At 38.8% G+C, this 15,078-nt stretch overlaps 4 non-coding genes across 4 annotated transcripts; 1 reads left to right on the top strand and 3 right to left on the bottom strand.

Moving 5' to 3' along the window:
* Window positions 1–3,242: 3,242 nt before the first annotated feature.
* Window positions 3,243–3,314, bottom strand: Trnae-cuc (transfer RNA glutamic acid (anticodon CUC)). The gene has a single exon. It is a non-coding gene; the product is annotated as a tRNA-Glu (tRNA).
* Window positions 3,315–4,005: 691 nt separating this feature from the next.
* Trnag-gcc (transfer RNA glycine (anticodon GCC)) lies at window positions 4,006–4,076 on the bottom strand. Its single transcript has one exon. It is a non-coding gene; the product is annotated as a tRNA-Gly (tRNA).
* A 7,611-nt stretch (window positions 4,077–11,687) lies between these two features.
* Trnag-gcc (transfer RNA glycine (anticodon GCC)) lies at window positions 11,688–11,758 on the bottom strand. Its single transcript has one exon. It is a non-coding gene; the product is annotated as a tRNA-Gly (tRNA).
* Window positions 11,759–13,401: 1,643 nt separating this feature from the next.
* Trnae-cuc (transfer RNA glutamic acid (anticodon CUC)) lies at window positions 13,402–13,473 on the top strand. The gene has a single exon. It is a non-coding gene; the product is annotated as a tRNA-Glu (tRNA).
* Window positions 13,474–15,078: the final 1,605 nt, after the last annotated feature.

Below are 15,078 nucleotides of genomic sequence, written 5' to 3'. Positions count from 1 at the left end.
GTGTCGCCTCCGGATGATGGAGTCGGAAACGCCCGGCACGGATGCCGGTAGTGACCGCCAGCGTTAACGATCCGTAAGTACATTTCGAAGGGAGCGAGTCGCCTTCGCCAGCAGTGCACTTACAGTAACTGGTAACTGGCAACGACGACGACGCACGGTATGCTCTGTACCTTTGGATAAGTTTTGTGGATATTGTGGATGTACTATGGTTACATTGTTTTTGGTCCACCGTGGCTTGTAGTAAATGAAAAAAGAACGTCGGTTAACTTTGCATCGCAACACACGATCCTGCGAACAGGATTTTTGCAGACGAAATCCGGTTTTTCGTCCGTGTGAAATTTTCTGGAACAATCCCCAGATTGATGAGTTGATAACTGATCGAGATTATCATCGACGTTTTTCCTCCTGGAGCCTGCTCTAGTTTTCGTTTCTCGATTTTTTGGTATGCTCGGAAGAACAATCAAATATACGTTCAAAACAAAACTGTAAAACGTTGTAACAAAACTTAATAGAACCACCTTATTCTTTTTGGTTCCGTTTCCCTTACGATTATTTAGGCGTAGCAATTTTTTTAACGGAGAAAAAACGAAACGGAACAGAAGAAAAGGAGAAAATACGGGAGCAGAAAAATTGCGATACGAGAAAAGAAAAAAAGAAAAAGGAGAGAAAAACCTGTAAAGGGAAGACCAACGAGATAAACCGACAAGCAGAACTTGACGGAAAAGGAGGAAAAGCAGAACATAACAACAGGAAGAACAGAACAGACGAAAACATAAAAAATAGAAAAGGAGATACCGAGACAGAAAACTACAAACGCGACTGGAAAAAAACGGAAGAAAAAATACTTTTTAGGAGGAGAGGAATGTCTGATGCGAAGAATGATTAATTGAGTAAACTGGAAAATTTCAATATAGACCAAAAATATATCTGGTTGTGCAATATCAGGTTCGTCTTTCCACGGTCTTTCGATTGGTACTCGATTATTTTACCTACTAAACTACCGGCAATGTTTAGCAGGTAATCTAATACCTTATTTTGTTACTATTCTCTCGATTCTATCATCTCGCATATACAAGTAAAACAAAAAATAGAAAAAAGCCGAAAACTCGAAAGAGAAAAACTAAATGAAAATCAAGACTGAAAACAGAGAAATCCGGACTGATAAGAGCGAAGAATAGGCCAGGAAATAGAAAGCAAGACTAAACGACGGACAGAAAAAAGATAAAACTAGAGAGAAAAGGACGAAAAACGAAACTAGAAAGGTAGAACGAAATAGAAAACAAGAGACATATAAAGGGAAGAGCAGAATAGCGAGAGATAGATAGATAGATAAAGATAGAGATAGCTGAAAAAAATAGTAATTGAAAAGAATTAGTAATTTTTTTACGAAAATGAAGTCGAAAATACACCCAAATTAAGTTTTATACGAACGATTCGTGGTGCGAAAAAGCACTTTTTAAAATAACTAACTTTTGAGGATACAATCAGATACAGACAACTGATACTTGCTTTTACAGGTTTTTTTGTTGTACTTTTATGTGTGCGTTGTTTGATCTCCACCAATTACCTTGAGAAATATTTGAGCTCAAAGAAGTACTATTTTTCATAGAAAAAGCTCAATATCTCGGAAAATTTAGAAAATAGCGTATAATGATGTTCCACTAAAACGTGGATTTTAGTAAGACAAATAACTTTTTAGAACACTATAAACACGTAAAAATTGACCAGAATAAGTTAGGGACAAAAACTGTTTTTGAGCGTTTGTCCGCAAATAACGCTCCGTAGCTAATTTATATGAAGAGATATAGCTATGATATCTTTCATAAAGTTGTTTGTATTGATATTTGCTGCATCTTTGCTGAACGCATCAAACCTGCATCTCACATATGTAAGAAAATAAATTTCGTATTTCACTTTTAAGGGGACTAATCACATAATGTTTCCTGTCAAACGAAGGGGTTTTTTATACCAAAATTTATTGCCAAAGACACCATAAATAATATCTCACACGATCACGTATTTCGCTGTTTGGATCACTGTGAAGCCTGCTTCATAAAGACACTGATTTGGTTGTTCTATGACCTCAAAAAAACATTAAATAACTTAAAAAGAATAAACAAAAAAAATTTTTTGGGCCTGATATAATCGGAAATAAAAGCTCATGTAATCGGGAGTAGATATAATCGGGGGCTGATATAATCGGAACCATAATATATGAATATATGGTACTACCACCTGCCTTAGCAGAACATCCGTTCATAGCAATGAGCCTATCATGTCAAAAAGAGTTATACATTTTCAACGATTGGGCATGCTTCCCATCTCTTGTATGAAGGGCCAAAAGGAAATTGATCGGTAAGCAACATCACTTACACGTACCAGGGATTTAGAGAATCTCCTCTCAAGGGCTAAGTACCCTGAGTCAATCGTTGAATAAACGATGAGGAGTGGGGAGAAGAGCCTGCACATTATCCACGATGTGTTGTTAATCGGGCCAAGATTAACCCTAGAAAGTTGACTGTTTCACTCTCCCTAGGCACACCGCTTCAAACAAGTGCTCTGATGCTCCCTCCCTCTTCCCGATTATAGTTTATTTATCTAATATTGGTATTGTATTAAGTAAATAAGAAAATAAGAACGTGCCTAACCGACTGTTTATCCTACAAGAGCAGGGTTGCCAATCCGGATATAATCGGAACCATCCTGTAATCCAACAGAGTACCAAAAAAGTCCAAAGAATCCGAACACTTTCCAGAAAACTATTAAAGTTCAAAACATACAAAGCAAAAACTCAAAAGCACAAACGTCATAAAAACTCAAAAACACAAATAGGCAACAGGATTCAGAAAAAGTTCATAAAAATCTAATAAAACTCCAATTCAACCTTCACTACTCCCCAAACAGACTAGCAGCAGTAGAAAAAGTAGGAAAATGCCTAAAAAGTGCTGAAAAATCCCAAGTCTTTTATGGAACATAAACGTACTAAATTGGCTAAAAATTCCAAAAAGAAACAACAATTTAAAGAAAAATCAAAAGGGTACAGAAACTTAAAAAATCCACGGAAGAAAACTTGATATATATTCAAAAAAAATATCTTGGAAAATTTTTAAAAAAGTTTCAGTCGTCTCAAATAATTCTATGAAAGTTTACAAACGTTAAAAAATCCTCAGTTAGCTTAAAACAAAGAAAATGAAACAAGGATTTCATGCTCGAGGGGAACCACGATAAAAGAAAGCCATGTGTTCCCATACCGGGAATCGAACCCGGGCCTTCCGGGTGAGAGCCGGATATCCTAACCACTAGACAATATGGGACTGTCGCACGACCGACCTAATATACTAAGGTTGCCATTTCCATTATACTCACATTAAGATGGTTATTAAAATATTATGTAACATTTTCAATCGATGAACTTTAAATACTAAATAAAATACTAAAACAAAATTAGGTCTAGAGCTAGTTGAAAGAATTTAAAATTTTAATTTTATTTTGTAGTTTATTACGTTATAAACCGATATCAATCGTGAGAAATAAGTCACGAGGATAATCGGTAAACGCAAAACGATTCACTTTAACAAACTCCATCTATTTCTCCCGCCAGAGGTTGGGACCGGAGTTTCTCATGCTGAAGAGGGACAGAAAGAAAGAAAACAGAGAAAAAAGAGGGAATGAAAGAGATGTAGGGAGAGAGAGAGAGAGAGAGAGAGAGAGAGAGAGAGAGAGAGAGAGAGAGATAGAGAGAGAGAGGGGCTAAGAAACCCTAAAGAAATTAAAAAAATTAAAAAAAAGTACAAAAAAGCACCATTTCAGAAAACTTTATAAAAATTAGTTTTAAAAACTCAATTTAAGAAATACTCGAATACTAACACCACATGGGACCAAACTAATGGAACTTTGTTCTCCGGTCAAAGGTCCTTGGTCTAGTGCTGGGATACAAAAACGCCTTTTGTTCAATAGCCATAATATTTATTCGTTAAAATGGAAATTGAAAAAAAAAACTTTTGCTGCATCGGCCGGGAATCGAACCCGGGCCGCCCGCGTGGCAGGCGAGCATTCTACCACTGAACCACCGATGCTTGTTAGAATTCCTCAACGACTTAGCTCACGGAAATCACTTCGAGTACCGCCATCCGGGTTGAGATTGTGCCACGGGGGCGAGATTGTGCCAAAAACCAAAAATGTTTATTTATGAAAATTTATTATATCTATAGAAACTGGTGACCTAAATTCAAAATGATCATGAACATAACATATTTATTCATAACTTAGAATGGAACACAGATAATATTAGCAAACTATTTAGCCTAAACAGGGTTTCAAAGTTCACGTTAAAAAATATTCGGAAATAACGCTTGTAAAAAATGTCCCGCATGAACCAACCCAAACAAGAAATCGCATCAACCTGCTATTTTGAAGATATATAAACTAATCACTTACAATGTATTGAAAGGTTAATTATGCGTTGGATAAGTTTTGATTACGAAAATAATATTTTTCGAAACTTTGTACTTTTCGAGCTTCACGGGGCTGAGATTGTGCCAAGCCATAATGATCGATCCAATTTGTGGATTTCACATACACAACAAAAATACGTCAGTATACACCAGTACACTCACATTCTTTACTATTGAGCACAATATTTTGACAGATTAGATTGCATAATCCATTTTGGAGCAAACAGCATCATAGGTCTGCTAAATATTTTATGCTAATTTTTACTTTTTCTCGGGAAATTTCAGATGCTTTGAATAAACACTCTAATATAAGACGAATATATTATACCGTGTATAAACTGCCAGTTTTAAGGAGGTGGGAGGGGGTGGAATGGGCCTCATGTTCTGCGGCCGCGGGTTCTCGAACGAAGTAATGGATACTTTTGTTAAGTGATCAAATAGGTATGCCCCCTTAGCATACACGCCCTCCATATATCTCCCCCTTGTTAACCCTAGAAACGCTATTGGCTATATAAAGGCTGTCCATTGACTACGAACTCATTTTTAGTTATTTCAGACCTCCCCGGGTTATTTTCGTTCACACTTTTTGTATGATGCGTTGTTTTTGGTCGACCCCCTGCCCCTAATACAGCCTGAATTCGTTAATTGGGCCAACGACTGCACTCCAGCTGATTCGCTAATTGGGCCGACTGACAGTTGTTAGAAAATTCTAAACTCGAAAATTCCATACAATTTTGACATTCAAGTTGTCACATAGCCCAATTAGCGAACGCCCAATTAACGAACCGCCCAATTAATGAACCTACTTTGCTGTAGTCCACTTAGTTCATGGACGGACCCATATGAACTACTTTATACTGATATTTATGTGTATTGTTTATAAACATGCTAATGTTCACCGTTTAGGTATTTACTTTATGTTTTTGGCACAATGTCACCCCCTAGAAGGGGTTTAATAAAAAAATGACACACTTTTTGAAAACAATTAACTTTTAAACTGTAGCAAACCATACAACTGGCTAGAAGCGATGATGCGGTTAGCGGTATTCGGAACCAACTAAGTTCCACTGAAAAAATATGAAAGTACCTAGCTCAAAGCTAACAATGAATCTAAACGAATCCACACAAATCTGGCCACCCAAATCGTTCGCTTCATTTTTATCGCCCATTCCTCCGAAAATCTTTCCTCATGCCCCAGACCCAAGCCCATCCATTCAAGCCTCAAAAACATGCAAATCAACCTAACAAGACGAAAGCTACTTAACGTGAAATAAAACAAAAAGAATTAACGGTGGCACTTTCTTTTCGCAGTATATTTTACTGCCGTAGAAAATCCTTAGCTCTGGCTCTGATTGCCACGGCCTCGGCATCACAGAAAGAAAATTTACGTAGAAGGTAACTGGTGCCTGGTCTGTGCGCGTGTGGCTGCTCTCCTTGAGTTTTAATTTTCCATATCGTTTGCACGGTTCGTTGGGCGCTAAGGTTAAGCCTCTCTGCATTGTATACAGTTGAATACCTCTCCACTCCTTACAAGGCAAGAAGGAAAAACGACTGTTGACTAGCGAATAGTATATTGTTGGATGAAGTACTTGGTGGAAGACTGGTGGAGAAAAAGTGGGATTACGCCTTGAAAGGTCCTTAATTCCGGCATGCCCTGCTTTCCTTTTACACTTTTTACACTTGTAGGCAAGCAGTACCTATTGTCTAGGAGAAAACAGTCGCGGCGTGTGTTTCAATTTGCCGAGTTAATCATTTGCACACTTTTTTTCTGCCTGTTCCATTTCATTATTCGGCACAACTCCAAATGGAGAGAGAGAACGCATGCTTGAAGGGGGAAAGCTTTATTTTAGCATTCCTGCTGCCTTGAGAATTGGCAAAAGTCAAGGGATGCAGCGTCGTCGTCGTCGTCTGTTGATGATAAGAAAACAAATTGAAGCAATTTCGTTTAATTTAATTCAATTATACTCGCGTATCGAATTACACGATGGTTTCGATGGTTTCGTTTGGCCAAAGAAAGTGAAAGAAGAAAGCAGCTTTTAAGCGTCACTGGCGTTGCCACTCGCCACTCGCAGGAAGTGATCAATTTCCAGTGGGATTACGGTGAATTTTGGGCCCGGTCTTGGACGACCGGTGCGAAATAAAGCAGTCAGCCAGGCGGTAAAATTCGTTTTTATATGCGTCCGTTTCGAGCTTTACTAGTGCAGTAGTAATACGATTTTTAGTAAAGTAGCAGTCCACACTTTTTTATCTACGGATTACAGTTTTCTTGGTGTCGACCTTGCTAGTGACGGAAGAGAAACAGATTAGTAACTGAATCAGTCACACCGTAAAACTTCGACTTACGTCTTAAAGTTTCCAGGTCAATTCTTCCCATACATTTTCTTCATGATGGCCCAGTTTCACAGGTAGGGACGACTGGTAAATTACACCATTACACCAAATTCTTTTTTTACACGGGGGATGCGTATCGTGTTAAAAAACGTGCAAAAATAAACCGTGTTATTTCGAGAAACCATGCAAAAAAGTCGTGCAAAAAAAATCCGTGCAAAAAAAGAATTGGGTGTACTGTGATTTCGATTACTTTCCTTTAAAAAAATGTAACAAAGTCTCCTCGTCCCAACAAAATTTCTTACGATAGCGATTAAATCTAGACCAATTTGATGTCTACGTTAGGGAGGTGTGTCAGAAAAATAACAAAAGTTTCTGATCCCAACAGATTACAAACTCTTATCGGCGGCACGATTAAACCTAGGTGAATTTGATATCAGTGTTGGAAAAGTGTGCAACAGCTGTAGTGTTCGTTTGTAATACGACTCTATATATATGCACACATCTGCCATTTCATTGGAAGAGTAGTGGAAAGTGGATGTATTGTGTTGTGGCAAGGATGTGCTACCAATAAAGTGGCAAAATGACTTCAACGTGGGGGAAGGGTTGATATTTCTATATTCACCTTTTTAGCCAGGGAGATGTTTTCTCGAGGTTTGGTTCGAATATCTTTACCAAGGCTCAAAACGGCGTGATTCAAATCTACAAATTCAATGCTTGCTATGATCTTTCTGAGTAATGTAAGGTAATTTTTTGCGCTTTTGCTACTTTTATGTAATCAACGAGTAATCCCTCAATGGAGCACCCGTCGAGCAATAGGTGGTAAGTTGAAACCAGGCTTCATTTTGATGCTTCTCCTATCGGTAATACGTAACTCAAACGCAAAGTAATATTGGTAAAGCCTTTACCGTAAAGGTACATGCATATTTTTGATGCGCTTGGAAAACTACTACTGGAGGGCCCAAGCAGAAGATTTTACACACAAATAATCGATTACTTTCTTTGACCCTGTTAGTCTGTTGTCTGTGGTAAAGCGATGCAATTGATAATTGCACTCCTTCACAGTTAGATAATTATAATGTTTTCAAAATTCAAAAGATTTAACCGATTTCAAAGTAACTTGATTTGAGGTGACTAACTGCTGTGCTCAAAGTATCTTGGTGGTTCATCACGGCAAGGGGATCACTATGGAGGGTGCTTACATTCATTGCATGGGCTTTTGTGAACAAGGCACTCATGCGAAATGTGTACGATTGAACTCGTATGACATGAAAGTGCTCAATGAGCGAAAGAATTTCTTTTGGATGTGCGACCACTACGTCGCATTAATGAAAGAGATTCGTTTTAAACAGGCTTTATCCTTCGTCGGTCAGGCTGTGTCTCCAATTGCTGCCAACCATAGTGAGGCCATTAGCGAATCGAAGCAGGCTATCTTAGTTAAAGGCAAGCAAATGGAACCGCTTTCTAAGAAGGTGCAAGAGACTGTCTCTACACCACTAGCCCCAAGAGTTGTTGTGACGACGATGAATATGTCGTCGTGATGAGCGCTTCAGGGTTTTCAAGCTTCTCCACAGTGGGGATTTTTTCGAAAAAAAGTCCTTTGTCTCAATATCTCAAAATTCCGCTGGGCTAAAATCAATATTTTGATGCCAAAAGTAATATATTTTTATAAGAATTCCAATGGTGTGATGCTTGTTTCCGACACGCATGTATTAACAGCAGTGTTTGCCAAAAGAAGAGCATTTTACTCTACTTTTTTGCAAAATCCCACTGTGCACTCCTGGGAGGTACGAAGCCTTCGACTCCTGAAGCTTTAATAACTGTTCCTCCTCCGAAGGAATGATTCTGGTGCTACCTGTCCAGAATTCACCCTAGCGTCAAAGTGGAATCTCTAACTGATCAAATAGAAAGAAATGATTGCAATGCAATGGGCCGTTCAAGGTCATTCCCTTGACAAAGAAAAAAACTTTATTTCATTTAAAATCGGGATGGATATAAAACTGCGGGACTCTGCGCTGAATACGGGGACCTGGCCACAAGGTCTTCTCATTAGAGAGTTTCAGGGCGTCGTCTCAAAAAACTTTTGAGCACCTTCAAAACCCCTCTCATTGCCTAATACTCCGCGGATCACACTAACTCCTACGACGACTTCGGATCTAGTTGTAGCTCCAGGATCTTCGAGAATGTAGTCGTTTCTGACTCTACGAGTACCACCGCCACCCCATTCTCGGTCGATCGGATGCTGGGACGCGACGTTTCTAGCACCATGGAGGCCACTGACGGAAAACTAAAATATTCTTTGGTGACTGAACCTGACAGTGTTCCATCTTGCATCCTGAAAAAATATGTTCTACTGCTTTCGCTGGACCTCTTTCATTATTGTTCAATGCTTCAATCCAGCAGTGTAAGTCCCTACCCAATGGAAAGATCCAGTTATGTTCCCTGTACACAAGAAGGGTGATAAGCGCAACGTTGAAAACTATCGAAGGAGGCACAACCATGTAGTGCTCCAGCTCTAAAGTGCACGAAATAATCGTTAACGACGTTTTGTTCGCTAGCTGTCAACACTACATTTCTTCAGACCAGCATGGATTTTTTGCAAAACGATCAGTGTCTACGAATCTTGTTGATTTTGTCTCACTCTGCCTGTACAACATGAATGCACTGCCTCAAGGCAGTGTACACGGACCTGAAAGCAGCGTTTGATCGGGTGGATCACAGTATCCGCCTTGCGAGACCTTGAAGCTGGATGTTCCGTACCGTTCTGCAAGTGACTACAATCGCACGGAACGCACCGCAGGCTGAACGTGAAGATCGGGTCCCAGTTTTACGATTATTTCTGTAACATCTCTGGTGTACCACAGGGGAGCAAGCTTGGACCACTGCTCGTTTCGCTTTTTATAAATGGTCTATCAGCCCGCCTGCCAACCTAGCTTGTCGGTTATTTTATACCAACGGTGTAAAAATCTCTAAGGCAAACAAAATGGATTCCGACTGCATTGAACTGCAAAGCCTAGTGGCCAAATTTGTAGGTTGGTGCTCGAGTAACATGCTTACCATCAGTATCTCAAAGTGCTTCACCATCTCCTTTTACTGTAAAAACAATCCTCTCCAGCTTTTTACGAGCCATAATGGCGGGCTGTGTTCGTAATATTTGAACAACATTTTGGACATTTCCTAAATACATCGCACGTTTTCTTTCCGCACGTTTTCTTTCCTTTAGTTTTACCGTGAACGAGCGGAAAGAAAACGTGCGATGTATTTAGGATATGTCAAAAATGCTGTTCAAATATTACGAACACAGATTATGCGGTTCGCCATTATGGCTCGTAAAAAGCTGGATAGTGTTTTGCTACAATATGGCGGGACATGTGTTACCACTACAGAGACTATACATTACGGAGGCGCCGAGACACTCAAAATCCGCTAAATTTTCATCATAAATAAAGGTAACTCTCCGCTTTCGTTCAAAATTTAGCGGTTTTTGAGTGTCTCGGCGCCTCTGTAATCTACAGTCTCTGTAGTTACCATACGCCTATCATATTGGTGATCTTGGTGTCGTCCTGGATAGCAGACTAATTTTCCGGACACACTATAACGACATTATTATTACATAAAGAGTTCCGTGACCAGTACTGTTCTCGATCATTGATCTGGTGTCCTTATCAATAAATTTGGATTACCAGAAACAACACAGTACAGAAGAAATTTTTACGGTATGATTTGCGCAATCTTCCATGGCGTGATCCTAGAAACCTACCGCCGTATGATGAACGTTTCCGCTTGCTTAATTTGGAGACTCTGAAAAGAAAACGTGCCGACGCTCAAGCCGTGATTCTGGCTCGAATGAATTTAGCAGATATTGTCTGCCCCACCATTCTGAGTCAACTGCACATGTATGCTCCCGAACAACACCTCAGAACTAGCAATTTCCTGTATCTGGAAGGACGAAATACAAACTATACACTGTACGACCCTGTCCGATTCATGGCAATGCGATTCAACGAAGTTTACAATCGATTGGTTCGACTTCAACTTGGCGGCTAATATCTTTCAACTACGACTCTCTCGTAGATGATACATTTGAAATTGTATTTTGTACCTATGTATTTTCTGTCATATGTGTATTGCATTTTATTTTATATCATGAAGACCACCACCAAGTGCATGGTAAAAAAAGTTATAAAATCCAAAAAATTATAAAATCATAACAAGTAGTAGTAAAGAAAGAGTAGGAAAAAAACTCAAACAAAAATATGAAATGTGTTAAAAAAAATTGAAAGAAACGTGGAAGTTTAGAAACAGCTCAAGAAAGCCCTAATAATTGCAATGAAATAAATAAAATTAAAAATAATAGTTCATCAGAACTAAAATTTAAAAAAATTGAGGAGAAATTTTCCTAAAAGTCTCTAACAATGTTCAAAACTAGCCAAAGAAATCGATAAAAAAGATCATAGAAGAGCACAAAACGCTCAAAATGTAAAAAAAATCAAAAGCTTAAAGAGGTCCAACAGTCTTAAAGATGGCCGAGTTAATAATACTTATCTTCGCTTTCGTTTTGCTACGTCAGCTAAATAGTACAAATCTCAAGCACCAATGCGAATTTTATTGTTGTTATTGTTGGGGTTTGTATCCGAAAACATGCTGAAAACATTTTAGTTGTTATTTCTCACCGAAAAAGTCAACAAGAGTAACATATAGAGTTTTATTGTACTCTTATGGCGGTTTTCATGACCAATTTTGGTCTCAAATACCATCATAAGAGTGTAATAAAACCCAAATTGTTACTTGGGATAATCAGTTTAAGGAATGAAGAAAAGATATATCTTGATAGATAAAATTATCTATTCAGTAAGATGTTGAAAAGACTTTGGAAAGCAAAATATAAAAAAGCAACTTTGTTATTGCATCGGCCGGGAATCGAACCCGGGCCGCCCGCGTGGCAGGCGAGCATTCTACCACTGAACCACCGATGCTTGTTGAAATTACGCAGCAGCTTAGCCCAAGGGAATCACTTCGCATATCAGTAAAATAATCAAACGTTGAATCATACCAAAAAACAAATGTTCGATTCCGATGGTCATTCATAACACAGTGGAGCATCACCGATGATAGCACAAACCATCGAAGGATCGTTTTGCAACATATGTATGTACAGTACAGAGTACACCGATGGCGGTGGTGTTGGTACCGATTTGGTCGACCTCTAGCTGTCTCGGTTAAATTTGCCGGAAAAATACCGTTCCGCAAATAAGCGCACCGAAAAGTAGTAGTAAGTAAGCACACGAATAAAACGTTTCATCCCCACCGACCGACGGACGGGGACGAAAGCATCATGCAGAAATGGGGTTCGAAATGTGCACGGAAAATAAATGAAGTCCACACAAGAACTATTCCTTTTAGCTTTCGAAGTAGACCGGGGGTGTGGGAGAAGAAGAATGTCTCTCACTCCCCCCCCCCCCCCCCCACCGCTATCACAGAAGCAAGATTGCAGAAGAAATTGGAGAAAATGATAAATGTTTACATTTACCGACGATTTCGTGTTGGCTGCCGTGGCAGGAAAAAAAGGCCATCACCGCTAGCAGATTGTGGAGGAACCTGAGCTGGCTGGCAAGGTGGAAAACAGACGTTCGTCATTCGGATGCCTGATCGGTCGGGAGCATCCGGAAAAGAGACACACACACCCAATCTTCCACCGGTCGGTCGGACGTGGAGTCATTTTTCAACCGAGTGGCTTCCGCTGTTGGCCGCCGGTCGAAGCAACGTTGACAAGTGGGAGAAATTTCCACTTGCCAAGCCAGGGGTGTTTGGCACAGCTGGAAAAAGCAGTTTGGTTTTTATCAAAGCCGTACAAAATGGATAGATTTTCTTTTTCACAGTGTAACACAGTATGTACTACGAAAGCAACTTGATCCGATCTGACAAGAGAAAGAAATTCCTCCAATTCCTTGATAAATTTACCTTGCTCAAACATTTACTCAACTTCTTAGCTTTTGTACTGCCAGCGTCTCCCGCCCACCGCGTGCGCTGACCGAGCAGCAGCAATTTCAGTCTGTTGACTTATTTCATGCTAGGCTACCATCGTCATGTCAGTTAGTCAGTCGTTCACTGCTGCACGGGATTTACCTCACCTGCCGCGTCTTGACTTGCCGTGGTCTGCTGCCGAGGATGGGACGGGAAGCGTACGGGGAATAAGTGAAAACGGACTTTTATCCCTGAACGACAAAGAATGGGAGCCACTTGGTAGGAAAATATCTAGTTAATAGTGCAATTAAGGTGATTTATTGCTTGATTTTTTCCCTGTTCCAGCCATTCATTGATGTGCTTTTAGTGATAGTAAAATACTTCCTGTTCATTACTATTCGTGGTACAGAATGTACATTATTATCAGTAACTGAGAACAATCAGAACATGAACTAATGTATTGCATTATACAAAGTAAATGGATGATTATTACATTTACAGGGAAAACTAGAAAATAAATAGCAAAAATACATTTCCGAAATGCTAGTGTAATTTTAAGTATTAGTAAAGAGAAACTATTAAATGATATTATAATACTCATCCTAATTCTTCATAGAACATTAATGACTAGCATTTTTAACCAATTTTTTAACAGTCCCATATTGTCTAGTGGTTAGGATATCCGGCTCTCACCCGGAAGGCCCGGGTTCGATTCCCGGTATGGGAATATCTTTTGGGTGCAGTGGTCTTCTTCCATTTGATTTTTACCGTACGCATCCAAGTTAGGTAGGTAGGTATATATTTTGCACCACTTTCTGCTTTTCCTAGATCAGGTGTTGGACGTCACACTAAGCTAAATAATATACTTCTACATCATATGATAACTTAAAGGATTCTTCCATTGTTCCCAGAGACCTTCAAAAGGGAGCATGAATTACGACAGTGTTTGTTCTTAGTTGTTGTAAACTATCTATAAAAATGAATTTCTATCTGTCTGTGTCCGTATGTTCCTTATAGACCTTATAGCTTGTTATAGGAATCTTCCCATTCCCATTTTGTGCCTTCTTCCTCATTTGAAATCACGTCTGACCTCTTTCCTGTTTACCTCATTTGCTCTATCGTCTCTGTCTCTATCTCTATCTCTATCTCTATCTCAATTTCAATCTCAATCTCAATCTCTACCTCTATCTCTATTCTTATCTCTATCTCTATCTATATGTCTATTTTGAAACCTTCTTTGGATTTTCACGGTCTTTTCTGAGCATTCATGGATTCTTTCAAATTCTTTTCCAGATAGTTTTGAACGTATTGAGGATTTTTGTCCCCTTTCAAGAACTTTATGACTGATCTTGTGTTATTGATACTTTCCTATAGTTATTAACAATTCGTTCGGACTGCAACGTAAGACTGCAGTTCACAAAAAACCGCTATTTTTCACAGTTTTTGAAAAAAAAAACTTCTTTCGATTCTTCTCGAAAAATTTCTATTTTTCTATTTCAGTCTGTATTCTTCTCTTTATCGCTCTTTTTTCTTTCTGTTCTCTCTCTCTCTTACTTTCTCCTTTTCTCCTCCTTACTCTATCTCCTTTTGCTTTCTCTATCTTACCTCTCTCTCTTGTTTCGCTCTCGCACTGTCGCTCTCTCTTTCTCTTTTTTTATTTCTTGCAACTTAATATGAAACTAATCTGTTGTATATAATTTTATGTAACACTTATGTAACGTTGACCAACTGAAAATGTACAATACCTAATATTTTAATAATTAGGCCATTGCAAATTATTTTTAAAGTTTTTGCCACACCGCCTCTCCCACCCATCCGGAATTAGCTTGAAAATCGTGGGGCAAAGAAATAATTTGTGGGATTTAACTCTTTTTTTTATATAAAATCAATTGTCTGTGGGCTCTACAACCTAAAGAACTCGAAAAATGAATGCACGGAGTGTTAACGCTTCTAACTCGAAACGGAATTTCCAAAAATCGTCCAAAAAAATTTTCTTTCGATTTTTTCTTTCTTATAGTAAGTTTTTGAAAGGAACATAATAGCGTTTATATGAAAATCAAGAATAGATTTGGTTTTCACGCTCAAACTTTAAGTAAAAATGCCTAAAACTAATATGTTTTTTGCTCGATTTTTTTTGCTATTTTTTGTTCTGTGAAGTTTGCATGATTAACCTGTATGTTACGCTGCTTGTTTATTCCATAACGAAAATTAATGCGAATATTTTAAATCACATATTCAATACTTAATCACTGAGACTACAAAAAATTAAAAAAAATCATAGGGGTTGTGTACAAGACACGACCGCATATATAGGTGACGCAGGGCTACGTAA

Source organism: Sabethes cyaneus, chromosome 1, assembly GCF_943734655.1.
Source record: "Sabethes cyaneus chromosome 1, idSabCyanKW18_F2, whole genome shotgun sequence".
In the NCBI taxonomy this organism is placed as follows: domain Eukaryota; kingdom Metazoa; phylum Arthropoda; class Insecta; order Diptera; family Culicidae; genus Sabethes; species Sabethes cyaneus.
Note: the sequence above shows the minus strand (reverse complement) of the source record. Positions and strands in the feature narration are given on the sequence as shown.